The sequence below is a fragment of the Lissotriton vulgaris genome, chromosome 10 (genome assembly GCF_964263255.1).
Source record: "Lissotriton vulgaris chromosome 10, aLisVul1.2, whole genome shotgun sequence".
Lineage (NCBI taxonomy): Eukaryota > Metazoa > Chordata > Amphibia > Caudata > Salamandridae > Lissotriton > Lissotriton vulgaris.
In genome coordinates, this window is record NC_141698.1 from 687,473,404 (window position 1) to 687,491,778 (window position 18,375).

The window sequence follows — 18,375 nt, forward strand, 5'->3', positions numbered from 1 at the left end:
TGGTGTCTCAGGTACAATGAAAGCAGGTCCTGTCTTCTCAAGTCTTTAGACAGAATGGAAGCTCTCTTCTGAATCTTCCTCAGGTCCAGCTGTGTTCTGAGGAAGGTATTGGTGATGCCACAAAGCCCAGTGCCAGCCTGTGGGTTGGGAAACTCCTTGCCACTACCAAACATCTGGGTAAAAGTTCCCAGTGGTGACCCTACCCACTTTTGGAGCATTCCTTTGTGTTTTACTGTAACCAATCTCACAGTGCTCCCTCTCCCTTACCCAACATGGCAGAACCTTGGTCAGCTGTGTCGCTATGGAAATGGCCAACACCCCTCCCCTGAGGTCACACAATTCTGGGGCTGCTCCCCTTTCCACTGGGATTCGTGCCAACCTGACTAGGAGGAGGGCAAAGGTGCTGTATCTACTTTGCTGTGTGAGAAGGTGGCGTGCCATACCACACAGGATTTAAATCCCTGCAAATGGATGACCAAGAATTTCCTGGAACATAGTGCAGACAAAACCGAGGTGCTTGTGATTCACGATTCCAATGTTAAGATTCCGGCAATTTGACATGAGCACTTCTTCCCAGTTGGTCTTTTCTGTGTAATTTGTGTTTGTATCTTGATTACAAACTTAGGGGCAGATTTACAATAAGTGACGCATCCCTGCATATCAGCAGGGATGCGCCACTTATTGTGCGCCATGCCTCCGCCACCATTGATGCACCGCATTTACAATGCGGCGCACTAATGGGCAAAAACGGCACAGATGTGTGACGCATCTGTGCCATAAAAGCGCTGCATTGCTGGAGTTGCGTCGCTAGCGCGACGCAGCTCCAGCAAGGCTCTGGGGGGCCCTATCTTGTTACTACTGCGTCAATCCTTACGCCTGCTTCAAGCAGGCGCAGGGTTTTGACACAGCATGGGCCCCAAAGTGACTGAGTGAAATCTTGTAGATTTCACTCAGTCACTTTTAGGAGGCGTTCCTGCGCCGGAACGCCCCCCCCGCGCAGGAATGCCTCCTTCTGGCGCAGGGCTTTACAACGTGACGCATCTCCCAGATGCGTCATGTTATAAGTACCCCGCACCATGGCGCTTCTTTTGCTCCGCCGCTGCGCCACAAAACTGTTGCAACGGCGGCGTAAAAGGGGCGCAAGGGGCTTGTAAATCTGCCCCTTAGTTTAAGTGGCACAGTAAATAAAACAGTGAGTGCTTGTTGTGCTGCTTCGCACACAATTATTATTGTATGGTTCCAGATGTTCGGAGAAATAATGTGATTTGAGAATTTACCTCGCCTAGATTAGACTATGGTATCACTTTGTGCCTCCCCAAATGTAGCATGCATAGCTTACAGGTGGTGTAAAATGTTGCTTTCACCCTTCTGGTGGCAAGTAGATGCAAGGTTCCATTCTTTATCGCTTGAAAAAGCTGCAGTCGTTCCTTGATAGGGAGAGCGTTCCTTTTAAAAAATTAGGTATAGCCCACTAGTCCTGGCTCTAACTTCATGCCATCCTGATTGGTGAGCTACAAAGCTTGTTCTGCTGACTGCAGAACGCTGCATAACTCAACCTATGCGCCTCTGATATTTTCACGTATTCCCTGTAGCTGTGCCCATTTTTCAACTAGTTCTAACTAACCCCTCACTCCTAACAGTCACACTTGCTATGTTTTTATCTCTAGTCACTCTTCAAATTTCGCAACTTGTTCTTTTCACTCATAAATTGTTTCTGCTCGATTTCAAATTTGCTGCTGGTATTACGGCCAGTAATTTAGTTACAACATATTTTTATGATTTTTTTTTACAAAATTACGTGATGTAGGAAAAGATACAACATATATTCTATACCAAATGTTTGGGTTCTCTTATCCACACACGATAGTGACTTACAATGTACTCAATAGGCCCTGATTGTTCGTACCAGGGTTAAAATATGGAATTTCTTTCATCGTTCCAAAATCAAAGTCATCAGATGGATAAACATGCTCAAAATATATATTTTCACAACATGGAAGAAAGCTGTAAAAAGTGCTCATGGAAGCCTTACAATGACAGGACAAATAAATCAGCTCAACCTACCCCTTTAGGTGCCATTGAATAAAGTGAGAAAAATACTAAAATAGAATACATTTGTAAGTAAAAGAAGTTACATGTTCATTTTTTAACCGTTTACTTACGAACATGTATCATTAAATACAAATGGCCGCCTATTTCAAATAATAGATCTGGTTCACCATTATCTGAAATAAAAATACACACCACTGCATAGCAGACAGCTTTTTTTTTTTAAAGAAAACACACATCCACGTGGCAATTCTTTCTGTTTTTATGCGATTTCGTGATACAATTATTTTTTGATAAATACAAAAAAATGCCCTTTTACAAATGTGAGAAGCGTGTAAACATACTTCTCGCAAGAAAAATACTATGACTTGCGTCCTTTAGTTTTTCAATGGTTAGGATCCGAGACTTCTGTACCATCCAGACTACAAAATTAAAAAGTGACCTTGCTTTTTTTAACTGCTGCCACCCCCCCCCCCCCCGCATAGTTTGTGCAGCTAGTTTCCACTCCACTTGTCTCTGTGTCTAGCCAATGTGGTTTTAGCGTCCTGCTGTTGGCAGTCTGAAGGTATTTCTCACTTTGTCAAGTATTTAATCGTGTATTAAATACTTAACGTGTTGGCAGCAGCACAGAAGTGTACTGGGCATCAGTGAGCAGATGCGGTGCGGCCAGACAAAGGCATTTTAATTGCACACCGATATTTTGTCTGGCTTAATTTACAGACCTATATATACACACCCTAGAATGCTACCTGAAAAAAGTCAAACTATTTTGACCGAAAAACAAATACCCATTACTGCAATCCGTCACAGTGGAAAGGCATGGAGTATATGCATGACAATCTGCTAAATACTGGATGGGAGAGCATGTTTGGAATGTTAAAAAAAACTGTCCGTTTTTAGAATAATATCGAATGAGCTAAAAGTGATAAAAATGTGCCAAACTGCAGGCAGGACAAAGTGTTATAATTGGGTACTTTTTCTTTTCTGTTCTATTTGATGTCCCTCAGAATCCATCAGTGAAAACAATATGCGTTATTTACTGTTAAACACTCACAGATTCAGATAGTGGCAGTAGATTTACAGTCGACAAATTCATACGTTAACAGTTATCAGTTCATGTGATACAGCCAATACACCTGGCAAACTCAAATATCAACATCACACATCTCTATGTTATAGGGCCAATATTGAGTGTAATGGTTGTCCACTCTAATGGGCAGGTGCACAGCACTTGGCGTAGGATACCCAGTTGCGAGATGCAAACCAAATGGTGTTCCTCCCTTAGGGTTGGGAAGGTGATGGAGCTGATATGCTCATGGAGCTGATATGCTCATAAATGTAGTTATGTTATAACTTGTGATTTTGATATGCATGTTATTGCTTGTCATGTTTATACAATGTGTGAATAAACATGGCCTTTTTAACCCCACCTGAATCTCTGGTGATTTCAAATGTGGGGATCTTGCATGTCTAGGGTAGTTGAGCGGCGGGCATATCTGGAGGGTACGGGTCCTATGGTTGTCTCATCTCTTAAAATATGGTGTAGAGTCAGTAAAAATGTCAAATATGACTGTAAAGTTACTACTTGTAGTAACTTCAAAACTGTGTTTGACATTCCACACACTTGGTAGGGATCTCCACAATCGAGGTGGAGAGGTCGGTATGGGAAAATATTGGTGTATGAATTTGAACTATTATTTGGGGTGGGGCCTACCCATCACTTGAAATTATAACAGACGTTGCCAGGGTGATCCCTTGAAGTCACTAAACTAAGGTGAGTTCAACTACCGGGTCGTTCTAGTGAGTGGGAATGACTCAGGGGCACGTTCTAACCAATAGAGTAAAAGTTCCCAGTGACAACCTTACCCACTTTGGGCATTTTTAAGATAGCGGAAGTCGTCGGCCACGCTAAACTTGGGCTTTAAGTGTTGGGGTTGTGTGGGGGATTGTAATATGGGTCAACAGTGTAGGGTGCTGGACTGTTCCTTAGAGGAAGGAGTGTGTGTGTCTGGCGTGGCCGGAGGTGAAGATGTAACACCTTTGGGCACCCATTTTGTTGGATGTTTTTGCCTCACACACCCTTGCAGGTGTCATGCTTCATCATCTGCGTTGCTCCTCGTCGGGGAGGCAGTGCAATCCCCGACGGGCTCACCTCAAAGAGGGGCTCTTTGGCGGAGATCTTTTAATCCAACTGCCTTTTGGTGAAGTGCGGGTGTGCGGGTAATGTAGTATGTAGCCTGGGTGGTGATTTAAAATGTAGTAGAGGGTACCGGAAACAACTTTATTCTGGAGGTCCCCTGCTGCGATTAAAAACGTGAATCTAACTCACTAGGTGCCAGAAGGTTAGCTGTGCAGAGTTACTGCATGGTCCGGGACCAATCTTGCACACAGTGCCATGCTAGTGATAGTGAGTTTATACTAGCTCCAAGTTAACGTGAGTGTTTTGTGACAACGTGAATTGTACCATCACACCAACACATTGTGAGTGAAAGAACAGTTTAAGAACAACAGCAGTCCTTCAGGAGGATCACTCTCCTTCTCGTTTGATAAAAAGGCGTAGTGTGTGGAGGAATTGCTACCACTCAATGTGCGCGGGGCCGCTATGGATGGAACCCGACTCACCTAATGGTCTGGAATTAATTACCACAACAAGGCTCAGCGGGTTGGTACATCAGGGTGGAACCCATCAGGTATGGCTAGGGAAAGTAGATGTGTAAAGGGTCAGTTTGTGGCATGGTCAGAAATACAAAAGCCCTCTACAGGATCTGGGTGGGGTCCACAGATACTGCCTTAAGGGAACCACTCCTCTTAGAGAATCCCAATTCGCCCCTTGGGGGTTCGCCTTACCTCTCTACTCCCGTGTCCTTACTTCTTCACCTACCCATCGCCGCCGAGCTCGGATAGATACTGGAGCTCAGTGGCGGTTGCCATTTCAAGGCGGAAACGCCTGGACGGGGTCGTAGCTCCGCCCTCTGTGTTCGGTCAGGTGGTTTACCTGGTTACTGTGGCGGCAATTACAAAATGGAGTTAAGGACTAGCGTGACCAGGTCGGACTAAGCTAGCTAGTGAGTCCGTGATTTTATATAGAGGGGTGGACTATTGGGGCAGGGAGGTGTGGATGGCCTTATCACCGTTACCTTTAGGGGTGATGTAAGGTGATGAAAGGTTTGATGTGTTCGGTAGCGGAAATAACCCCCTGTCGGAATGTCATGTCTAAAGCATTGTAGTGGTGGTGACTATTATTAAGTGGAGGAACGGACCAAGTGTGGATTGAGCCGCAGTATACAGGTCTCGGCTACTCGTATCTGGTTCAGTATAAATACATGTATATAGAAGGTCTCGTGCTACAAGTTCATAATGAGTGCAACGGAATGTCCTCATTCAGGCCCGACTGTCTGATGATAATCGGTGGACCCACCTTTGTTCTTTGTGAAATAAAGCTCGTTTAGAGCAATTGGGACTGAATTCTAGTACCACCCATTTGAGCGAGTCTGCGGTGTGATTGGTCTCCACATAGTGTTTGCACATCTTGGTGTTTGTCTTTCAACAGCGGAAGTTACTACGGTGTTCAGTGATGCGGATTTTGATGGGGCGTGTCGTCATCCCAATGTACTGTAATCCGCATGGGCAGGTAAGCATGTAGATACAGTGTGAGGTGTTACAATTAGTGTGTCCCCTGAGCTCCCAGTTGAAAGTGTCAGTGAGTTGTATTGTCTTATGCACTGCTGTGTATGCACATGCCACACAGGAGCCACATGGGTAGTGACCCTTCACAGGAGGTAAACGCCAGTGTCTGTTGGACCACCTTCTTAGTGACTTTGGGTCTAGTGCTGATCAGAATGTCTTTCAAATTCAGGGATCTCTTGAACGCAAACCTTGGTTGTTCAAAAGTTAGGTTGCCTGTGTTCAGAATTGCCCAGTGGCGCTTGATCGCACTTTTGATTTTGGTTGACACAGGGGTGAACGTTGTTACACAGGTTATTGGTTGGTTCTCGGCTGGTATTGGCTCCTGTTGTTCGAGGAGAGCTTCTCGGTGGTTGTTCCTGGCTCGTTTCTGTGCTTTAGAGACATCCCTCACGGGATATCCTCTGTCCAGTAGATTCCTGGATAGGATTGCTGACTCTTTCTTGTAATCAGTTAGGTCACTACAATTTCGCCGGATACGGAGAAATTGTCCAAAGGGGAGATTGGTACGTAAGGCTTTTGGGTGGTGGCTAGTGTAATGGAGCAAGCTATTACGGTCGGTAGGCTTTCTGTACATCGTGGTACTCAGTGATCCCTCTTTCAATTTGATTGTCAGATCAAGGAAGGCAATTTCATTGGGTGATACTGACATCGTAAAGTGTAAATAGGGGTTAAGGGTGTTGACCCACTCAAAAAAGGCCTCATGCGATGTCGGTGGTCCTGTCCATAGGATCAGGATGTCATCTATAAATCTCCTCCACATCTTGATGTTGTTGAGGAAGGGATTGGACTGATGTTGTATGTGTCTGCCTTCAAAATCAGCCATGTACAGGCATGCCACTGACGGGGCAAAGGTGCTGCCCATCGATGTACCTTGGGTTTGGTGGTAGTAGTTCCCCTTAAACTCAAAGTAATTCTCGGTTAACGCCAAGCTAGCACACTTCATGATAAATGCAGGTGGAGTGACTGAGTCCCAGGTTGCAAGCCCAAGTATTTCCTCTATTACTCCTAATGTGTCCCTCTGGGGAATGTTTGTATAGAGGGCCTCCCCATCAAGGGTAATCAAGAGGTTGATCTGTCCGGTATCCTGGAAAGTATCCAGTATGCGCAGGACATCAGAGGTATCCTGGACATACGAGGAAACGCGCTTCACTAGAGGCTGCAGAAAGTGGTCACAGAATTGTGAGAGTGGTTCCAGGACAGAATCGATCCCCGAGACGATGGGTCGCCCAGGTACCGGTCTTGTCCCTTTGTGTATCTTGGGGAGAATGTAAAAGTAGGGGACCTTGGGATCTTTTTTCACCAGAAAGTCCGCCTCTTTCTTGCTGATCCACTGTTCACATTCTGCACTATCCACCAGACCTGTTATTCTGATCTGTAGGCGTAGTGTCGGGTCACAGGGGATTGGTGTGTAATAGCGTGTGTCACTTAATTGCCTTGTGCACTCAAGGTCATAATCAACGGTGTTCATAAGGACTGTAGTGCCGCCCTTATCCGCCTGTTTGATGGTAATCAGGGGGTCATCAGCGAGGGACTTCAGTGTACGCATCTCATTTTTAGAGATGTTGTGGTAGCTTCCCTGCCGGTCTAGTGTCCTGATGTCTTTGAGCACTGCCTGCTCATAAGTGAGGATTTCATTCGGAATCATCCCATTGTGAGGGGTGAAAGTGGAAGGATTGTGGAGGCCAGAATCTTCTGTTCGATCACTTGGTCTCCCCTCAAAAAAGGCTTTCAACCTGATTTTGTGGAAGAATGACTGTATTTCCGGGGTTTGTTGGAAGAGGTCGGTTTTTGGAGTTGGTACAAAACCCAGTCCCTTTTGTAGAACCTTCTCCTCTCTCTCTGTTAAGGGCCGGTCAAAGTAAAAAAAAAGTCTAAAACAGCTTTATTCGATTTGCTAAAAACAATCATAAAAGCACAGACATTTAAAAATACTTTAAAAAAGAACATTTTAAAAGGAGAGATACAAATGTCAGTTACATCTTCTAGGCAGTTAATTCATTGTTTTCCTAGATCTAATTACAGACTTTAAAAAAGATAGAACAAGGCGCATAATTAGTTCCTCTTCTAGTATTTGTAATTTCATCAAGGCAGCCCTACAGTGTCTCAGACCCCAGTGCTTTAACAATGGAAGGAGGAATCTCTTTCTTGGAACAGAAACGAATTTACAAAATAGTGTTGTGTGCAAAGTTGACTGTTTTGACACAATATCACAGGGACATAAATCCATTTCTCCTGACCAACAGTTTTCCACTGGAAAAGTTATCATTCTAAAGAAAGAATTCTCCCTAAAGCTAGTCAATACCATGCACCCATAACAGCTTTGCACCTTGATCAGGTATTGCTGTAAACCCTGATCTTGGCGGATTAAAAAATTGTCCATCACTGACTTTTTTACTTTTCTCAGCTAACCAACGCCTGTTCTCAAGAAACTGCATTCATATATGTTTGAGTTTTTTCCTAGGAACTGTAACTAGACATTCTGGAGTATCGAAATAGTCCGAGTGTCCGATATCTGTAAGGAATCTTTTCACATAGCTAAGCCATGGGATCCTTTTGACACCCTGTAATTCTAGGATTGTAATATGGTAATCCTAGTGTCATTCTACATCAAACACTAAAGTACAGTTTCAGGCTGCCACTGAAACCGCAATAAACTTAAAGACAGAAGTCTGGTAGCATAAAATCAAAGTCCTTCAGCCACCAGACAGTGGAGCTGCAAGAACGGCCTCTGCATCCTGCTCTCTCTGTCTTCAAGTGTGGCCCAAGGATTATATGTGAACCCAGAGGCAGAAATCTGGTAGGACAGGAGCAAAATCATCTTGGCACCCTGTTCTTTTCTTTTCAAGTGTTAAATGCTGCTCAACAGAACTGTCAAGCAATATTTGACACCGTGCTGTCAATATGGATGGGCACTGCCCCGTCCCTTCTGCTGAGCATTAAAGGAGTTATCCCTAACCATTGAAATTGACCTGTCAATCACAGTGACCAATCGTGTAGCTCCTTGGAGGAACTTCACACATCATGCACACCTTATTTAAGCCAAGTTCGGGCCTGGAGAAGTTGGAGGATAAATACAAATTAGCCTCTTGGAACTTCATGTAGGGAAAAGTTAACTTTCTAAAAGTTGCTTCCCTGAACAGTTATACAAAATCTGGCTCTACCATAAAATGGAATTTATAATAGCTATAAAAACTGTTGTTTAGTTATTTTTCTAGCTATTCCCATTTCAGAGACACAATATTAGTGGTTTAACATGTGCACTGGTTTTTGTACACAGGACAGGAAGGCCTGGCACAGTGGAAATAGCGCTAGTCACTGTAAGGACATGTTAACATTAGGGTCTAACAAAGGAAAAAAATCTTCCCTGACCTTGCAGAAAAAGCGTATTTCCTACAATAGGGAATAGTTTACAAGTTTATTAAACATTTTCAAAAATTAGATAAAATATTTTTAACTTACATATTAATGTTAATTTTTTTTATTTTAAATGTAGAATAATATAATGTTACAGCATTATTAAGGTAAGTTTATTTGAAAAATACATTGAAAAGAACATTATCTCAAATATATTAAATTAAAATAAAATAATTTGTCTTAAGTATATTAAAATATATATTTTAATATGTATTTAAAATTATTCAAAGTGATGTATATAATTAATTATCTGTAATGTAGTTCTTTTTAATACACATTAATACTATTTTAATGTTTACATTTAAAACACGTATTAGAATATGTAAATATAATTATTGATTATGCCATATTTTTAGATAATTTTTCAATAGTAAATCAATAGTATTTATCTTCCTAAACAATTAAAAAAACTAATTATTTTAACATTAGCTCATATGGGGATTTTTTTAAGCACACCCATCCATCATAATTTTATATGGGTGTGTTGCAGTATCAGTGGTTGGCCAGGTTTGGTGTTGGACTTATTCCAGCTCTGCATTGGAGTTCATTTACAAATATTATGGGTCCCTTTTGGCTGTAGTATTTATAGAAGTGCAGTTTGTGAGTAGTGATGCGCCTACTCGTTTGTGAGTGGGTCCATGTCCATCCCTTAACTGCTCCTTCCCCTACCTTAACCCTTCCTTACTCCTCCCTTAATTAACAATCATTACTAGTAAGAATTCCCCATTTTACAGCCTCTCCCCATCCCTCCCACATTTACTCCTAAAACATATACTTACTTGTTAGGAGATCTCTACAGTCGGGTTGAAGTTCTCTTCACTTAAAAGAGAGGAGAGGCAGAGGCATAGACTTCTTCATGTCGTTATGTGAATAGCATTTTGTTGTACTTTAGTAGTACTATTGTACTAAATATACTAGAAAATGAAATTTGTGAACCAACCCCAATCAGTTTCCATCTTGGTTTGCTTTCATCATTGCTTCATAATTGCAGGCAATGACAATTCAGTTAACATTTATCCTCCAAGGAAATGACATGAAAAATTTAACAAGGCCAATCAATATATTTGTCTCCATTTAGTCATAAATTGTAATGCATCTGTTTGTAATCATCTATCTGAGTAGTATTTGCCTCTAGAATGCATCCTTGATAAAAGGCCATTTCTTTGGTTGAAACAAGTTCCAACTGTTGTCATATTAAAGCAACAATAAAAGCAAATCAAGACGGAAATCAGTTCTAATATTTGTTTTTTTAATGAGTACAGGTGTACCGGGAACATCAAAATAATTGATAATTGCATCATATTTACTGGGCATAGAGGTCACTCCCAAAAGACCTAACCAGCACCCATACATGGAACTCTAGAGTGGTGCAAGCTGTGACATTAAATTACCCATATGTCTTGTAAAGTTCAAAAGATATGGATTTGAAAAGAAGTTTTTTCTAAGTCGATTTTTCTAAGCAGAATACACATTGTTTTTCACATATTTTACTGTAAAGGCATATTTTCACTATATTTTATATTCTTTATTGCATTTTGTTAGAAATAGGGTCTCTGGTTGGCTAAGGCTTGCGTCAAAGCCAGACAGAGACCACCACTGTAGTCAGGGCAAGGGAGTTACATGCCAAAGATAACCCCTGCTCATCCCCTTGGTAGCTTGGCACGAGCAGTCAGGCTTATCCCGGAGGCAATGTGTAAAGCATTTGCGCACACACACAGCAACAACATCCCAGGCACACTTCAAAAGGAACTCCACACAAGGTTATATCAAAAATAGCCTTGGTATTCTCATAACACATTAGAATAGTAAACACATATTATACATGGTGCCACCTGGTACCATGTATAATATGGTACCAGGGTTATATCTACAAGGGATTATATACACCTGACAGGGCCCACTGGACCACTGTCAGAACCATCACAGAGTGAACTTAGTAAAAGTAAAACATATCATAAATGTACAACCAGTAACCACTGGTAATCACTGTACTTAGCATCAGCCTGTAACATAAACTACATTATGCACAGTATCACATTTAGGAGCAAATCACATTCTGCGCCAACCTCATCAACATAACCACATTATGCAATCCTCTCATAAGTCTAAATGCATTAGACCCTAACCTCCTAAGTATAACTCACATTAGGAAATAATCTCAGTGGAACATAATCTCAATAGCATAAACCATAATAGGCAAAACAACCTAATAATCATAAAACTACATTTAGAGGTATCAAAACAGGGTGCGTAAATCATACTACATGAATCACATTTCCTAGCACCACATAACTGACATTTAGCTCTTAAAAATACCATAGTAGAGGTATTACACACATTAGGGCCTGGCACCCTATTTACCTCACAGTCCTCCTGGCCAACTGGCCATCTCAAAAAGGGGGCTCAAATGCCCTATGTTCCAAAAGTCAGGGCACGCTACCAAGGCAGCGGAAAGTCAAGGGTGTGCACTGCGCAAACCTAAACGTAGCAGCTGGCCACTAATGGCTGGGCAGCTATGAATGTATGGGGCAAAGGAGTGCATGCCACTCCTAACTTAAAAAGACATGCCCCCAAAGCACTGTGGCCTAATCGATGCATCTGCCAACTACTTGCTGGGCAGCTGTGAGTCAAGCAAAGGCCTGGCACTCATTGTGCCCTCTGACAAATATGCGCAAAACGGTGCAACTGCCCGCACTGGTGCGGCACAGCTGGGAAAATAAGGATGGGTACTTCTTGCACCACTGAGACGCATGAGCCCCTCTCGGACCCCCTAAAACGAAAGGGACAACGTTGCAGCTGCCCACTGTCAGACGGGGCATCCGGGATGGCCAAAACTTCAAGTACGGGCACATGAGGGCTCTCTAGCCCTACACACAAATACGTGCCCTCTCGTGGGAGCCATGCAGGCTCTTGAAGAAAGATAAGCCCCAGGTTGGAGCACGCTGGCTCTTAAACAAAACATGCCCCCACAAAGAAACTGCTCCCCCAACGGTGGACAAAAATATTTACAACAAGGGGTGGTGAGGGACAGAGTCTCTGAATTAAGCAGAAAGCTCTCACCCAGTCAAGAGATCAGGGCTAGATCCAACACCGTTTTTTAGCTCACTGCACCATCCCAGTTTCAGAACCTGGCTGTATGCAAATTAGTCTGTTCCTGTCCCAGTGCATGATGGGAACAGGGCAAACCAAACTACAAAAGCCAATTCTTACACTGGGAAGGAAACAAGCTCCCGGGGACCGGTTTCTGGCATTACAGCCGTCTTCGGCCCGGTTTGCTTGAATCCTGATGGTGCAATGAGCAAGGGTCTCACATCTGAGAATACCCTTCCACGCTTAGGGTGGACAAAAATATTTACAACAAGGGGTGGTGAGGGACAGAGTCTCTGAATTAAGCAGAAAGCTCTCACCCAGTCAAGAGATCAGGGCTAGATCCAACACCGTTTTTTAGCTCACTGCACCATCCCAGTTTCAGAACCTGGCTGTATGCAAATTAGTCTGTTCCTGTCCCAGTGCATGATGGGAACAGGGCAAACCAAACTACAAAAGCCAATTCTTACACTGGGAAGGAAACAAGCTCCCGGGGACCGGTTTCTGGCATTACAGCCGTCTTCGGCCCGGTTTGCTTGAATCCTGATGGTGCAATGAGCAAGGGTCTCACATCTGAGAATACCCTTCCACGCTTAGGGTGGACAAAAATATTTACAACAAGGGGTGGTGAGGGACAGAGTCTCTGAATTAAGCAGAAAGCTCTCACCCAGTCAAGAGATCAGGGCTAGATCCAACACCGTTTTTTAGCTCACTGCACCATCCCAGTTTCAGAACCTGGCTGTATGCAAATTAGTCTGTTCCTGTCCCAGTGCATGATGGGAACAGGGCAAACCAAACTACAAAAGCCAATTCTTACACTGGGAAGGAAACAAGCTCCCGGGGACCGGTTTCTGGCATTACAGCCGTCTTCGGCCCGGTTTGCTTGAATCCTGATGGTGCAATGAGCAAGGGTCTCACATCTGAGAATACCCTTCCACGCTTAGGGTGGACAAAAATATTTACAACAAGGGGTGGTGAGGGACAGAGTCTCTGAATTAAGCAGAAAGCTCTCACCCAGTCAAGAGATCAGGGCTAGATCCAACACCGTTTTTTAGCTCACTGCACCATCCCAGTTTCAGAACCTGGCTGTATGCAAATTAGTCTGTTCCTGTCCCAGTGCATGATGGGAACAGGGCAAACCAAACTACAAAAGCCAATTCTTACACTGGGAAGGAAACAAGCTCCCGGGGACCGGTTTCTGGCATTACAGCCGTCTTCGGCCCGGTTTGCTTGAATCCTGATGGTGCAATGAGCAAGGGTCTCACATCTGAGAATACCCTTCCACGCTTAGGGTGGACAAAAATATTTACAACAAGGGGTGGTGAGGGACAGAGTCTCTGAATTAAGCAGAAAGCTCTCACCCAGTCAAGAGATCAGGGCTAGATCCAACACCGTTTTTTAGCTCACTGCACCATCCCAGTTTCAGAACCTGGCTGTATGCAAATTAGTCTGTTCCTGTCCCAGTGCATGATGGGAACAGGGCAAACCAAACTACAAAAGCCAATTCTTACACTGGGAAGGAAACAAGCTCCCGGGGACCGGTTTCTGGCATTACAGCCGTCTTCGGCCCGGTTTGCTTGAATCCTGATGGTGCAATGAGCAAGGGTCTCACATCTGAGAATACCCTTCCACGCTTAGGGTGGACAAAAATATTTACAACAAGGGGTGGTGAGGGACAGAGTCTCTGAATTAAGCAGAAAGCTCTCACCCAGTCAAGAGATCAGGGCTAGATCCAACACCGTTTTTTAGCTCACTGCACCATCCCAGTTTCAGAACCTGGCTGTATGCAAATTAGTCTGTTCCTGTCCCAGTGCATGATGGGAACAGGGCAAACCAAACTACAAAAGCCAATTCTTACACTGGGAAGGAAACAAGCTCCCGGGGACCGGTTTCTGGCATTACAGCCGTCTTCGGCCCGGTTTGCTTGAATCCTGATGGTGCAATGAGCAAGGGTCTCACATCTGAGAATACCCTTCCACGCTTAGGGTGGACAAAAATATTTACAACAAGGGGTGGTGAGGGACAGAGTCTCTGAATTAAGCAGAAAGCTCTCACCCAGTCAAGAGGTCAGGGCTATATCCAACACCGTTTTTTAGCTCACTGCACCATCCCAGTTTCAGAACCTGGCTGTATGCAAATTAGTCTGTTCCTGTCCCAGTGCATGATGGGAACAGGGCAAACCAAACTACAAAAGCCAATTCTTACACTGGGAAGGAAACAAGCTCCCGGGGACTGGTTTCTGGCATTACAGCCGTCTTCGGCCCGGTTTGCTTGAATCCTGATGGTGCAATGAGCAAGGGTCTCACATCTGAGAATACCCTTCCACGCTTAGGGTGGACAAAAATATTTACAACAAGGGGTGGTGAGGGACAGAGTCTCTGAATTAAGCAGAAAGCTCTCACCCAGTCAAGAGATCAGGGCTAGATCCAACACCGTTTTTTAGCTCACTGCACAATCCCAGTTTCAGAACCTGGCTGTATGCAAATTAGTCTGTTCCTGTCCCAGTGCATGATGGGAACAGGGCAAACCAAACTACAAAAGCCAATTCTTACACTGGGAAGGAAACAAGCTCCCGGGGACCGGTTTCTGGCATTACAGCCGTCTTCGGCCCGGTTTGCTTGAATCCTGATGGTGCAATGAGCAAGGGTCTCACATCTGAGAATACCCTTCCACGCTTAGGGTGGACAAAAATATTTACAACAAGGGGTGGTGAGGGACAGAGTCTCTGAATTAAGCAGAAAGCTCTCACCCAGTCAAGAGATCAGGGCTAGATCCAACACCGTTTTTTAGCTCACTGCACCATCCCAGTTTCAGAACCTGGCTGTATGCAAATTAGTCTGTTCCTGTCCCAGTGCATGATGGGAACAGGGCAAACCAAACTACAAAAGCCAATTCTTACACTGGGAAGGAAACAAGCTCCCGGGGACCGGTTTCTGGCATTACAGCCGTCTTCGGCCCGGTTTGCTTGAATCCTGATGGTGCAATGAGCAAGGGTCTCACATCTGAGAATACCCTTCCACGCTTAGGGTGGACAAAAATATTTACAACAAGGGGTGGTGAGGGACAGAGTCTCTGAATTAAGCAGAAAGCTCTCACCCAGTCAAGAGATCAGGGCTAGATCCAACACCGTTTTTTAGCTCACTGCACCATCCCAGTTTCAGAACCTGGCTGTATGCAAATTAGTCTGTTCCTGTCCCAGTGCATGATGGGAACAGGGCAAACCAAACTACAAAAGCCAATTCTTACACTGGGAAGGAAACAAGCTCCCGGGGACCGGTTTCTGGCATTACAGCCGTCTTCGGCCCGGTTTGCTTGAATCCTGATGGTGCAATGAGCAAGGGTCTCACATCTGAGAATACCCTTCCACGCTTAGGGTGGACAAAAATATTTACAACAAGGGGTGGTGAGGGACAGAGTCTCTGAATTAAGCAGAAAGCTCTCACCCAGTCAAGAGATCAGGGCTAGATCCAACACCGTTTTTTAGCTCACTGCACCATCCCAGTTTCAGAACCTGGCTGTATGCAAATTAGTCTGTTCCTGTCCCAGTGCATGATGGGAACAGGGCAGGATTCAAGCAAGCCGGGCCGAAGAGGCTGAAATGCCAGAAACCGGTCCCCGGTAGCTTGTCTCCTTTCTGGTAAAGAATTGCTTGGTAGTTTAGTCTGCCCTGTTCCCATGATGCACTGGGCCAGGGACAGACTGATTTGCATATAGCCAGGTTCTGAGCTGGGATGGGGCAGTGAGATAAATAACGGTGATGGATCAAGCCCTGATCTTTGGACTGGGTAAGAGTGGTCTGCTCAATTCAGACACTCTGTTCATCACCACCCCCTTTTGTAAATCGATTTTGGCCACTATAGGTGTGGCAGGGTATACTCAGACATGAGTCCCTTTCTCACTGCTCCATCAGGATTCAAGCAAGCCGGGCCGAAGAGGCTGAAATGCCAGAAACCGGTCCCCGGTAGCTTGTCTCCTTTCTGGTAAAGAATTGGCTTGGTAGTTTAGTCTGCCCTGTTCCCATGATGCACTGGGCCAGGGACAGACTGATTTGCATATAGCCAGGTTCTGAGCTGGGATGGGGCAGTGAGATAAATAACGGTGATGGATCAAGCCCTGATCTTTGGACTGGGTAAGAGTGGTCTGCTCAATTCAGACACTCTGTTCATCACCACCCCCTTTTGTAAATCCCCCAACGGTGGAGCAGCCCACTGCCAGCTTGGGCCACTCACCAACTGAGCACTCACCGGGACAGGCGATCTCACCGTAGCTCCTGGCGCCGCTCGGGTTCTCCTCTTGTTGGGACACTCTGACACCACCTCCTGACTTTGCTGCAGGTGGTGGAGAGCACCTCTGTCCTCTTGCTGCTGGCACCCGCAGGGCTCTCCCTCACTCACTGGAGCCCCGCACAGGCAGGCGCCATCTTCCCTTCACCACTCCTCTTCACCCGGGCCCCCTGCTGGGACCTGGGACTTTGACATGGAGCCTTCAATGCTCCGGGCAGCACTCTCTCCCTCTCGTGTTTCCGGCGGGCGGGACTTCCTTTCCTGAGGGGGAAGTCCCCCCCTCTCCAGGCATTGCGATGCCTGACTTCCTTTCCGGCCTCCGGCCATGGTGGTGAGGCGCGGGGTGGGCTCCCGCTTTGCAAAAAGATACCGGCGGGGTGGGCACCCGCCGTGACGGTAAATAAGTGGGGTGGGAACCCTCTGGGAAATAGAATCAATCCAATGCGGCCATGATGAGGGGTGGGCACCCGCTACGAAATTAGCAAAAGTGGGGGGAATCTCTACGTCGGGATTCCCACACGGCAACTGTAGCTCAGCATTGCAAGGGCAATACACAGGGTCTCCTTCCTCAAAATAAAGGGGCTTTCCAGAAATAGAAAATAAAGCGCTCACAAGGCGCAAAAAGATTCAGCAAAGGTCCTGGAGGCCCTTTTAGGAAAAGTCCATGAGAGGTTTCAGGGGCATAGCTGGGCCCAGGGGCCAGCACACAGGGCCTTCCAGCAGGGAGGCAGCCCCCAAGGCGGTTCCTCCTGGGCCCCAGCAGCAGCAAGCCCCCCTTGGTCAGGATCAGGAACAGAACAACATCATGGGGTCACAGCTCCTATATTTATTCTACATTTCCCTTTGTGTCACAGCACAGGGCTTGAGGATACCAGTCAGAACTGGTTTGGGCGGAACTTGGAGCACTTTGTTTTGCCCAGCTCCTCTCCCCTTTGTCAGGTGGGGGCTCAGTGATTAGACGCACCACAGGGGGCGGGGCCAGCATTATGGAGGGAAGGCAAAGCCCTATCCAGGTCCCAGGTGCAACTCCTCCCTGCCATCTAGATGCAGTTCTCTCTATTCACCACTGGGCTGACTCACCCTGGCTCCTGGAGCCACTCACACCTCTCAGCTCCTGCCAATCACAAGCCAGACAGGCAATTCACATCAGGCAGGCAGACACACAGTACACAGAAATTCCAACTTCTAAAAGTGGCATTACTCCACCAGTCACCATAAATCTGCACACACCATTGCGCAGCATTTATCCTCACGAGTTCATACATACTAAACTCGCTCCTGCACTCCTCTCGTACCAGGAATTACCATGGACACACATATCCCCCATGCATTCCTATGGGAGGGCAGGCCAATCTCACCACACACACTGTGCATGTACGCACTTTAAACCGGGCCACAGTGCTAAAGTGCCCAGAGGCCTAAAATCACTACCACCATGTCAGAGATTAAGGCAAAAAGTTCAGGAGTGAACCTGCCAAAAAGGGCCAAGGCCAACACATTTTTAAAAAATTGCAACTCTGGGTATGTATGGGTGTGTGTACTGGTACTTGTAGAGCACAAACTGAACTCAAGAAAATGGGTGCTGAACAAGGAGCATGGTCCAGAAAAGATACGTTTTTTATGGGAAGGTCTAGGGTAGAGTGCCGGGTAAGAGCTAATGCAGGTTTTTTCTTTTCTTTGTATGTATGTAGATACATGTTGGTATTTGTAGAACATAAACCTACCCAGAGAGGAACAGAGTGTTGAGCAGAGGCACCCGGTAACATTTTCAGCACTAATTGTGCAAAAAAACGTAAAATGTAATTGGTATAATTTAGCTAGAAACTAATTGAGGTTAAAATGAGAAAATGCAACT

General features: G+C 45.3%; 1 protein-coding gene across 4 annotated transcripts in view; it reads left to right on the forward strand.

The window, feature by feature from the left end:
• The window catches only part of PFKP (phosphofructokinase, platelet), a 332,348-nt gene that overhangs the window by 96,972 nt on the left and 217,001 nt on the right, over positions 1 to 18,375 (forward strand). The window lies entirely within an intron of this gene.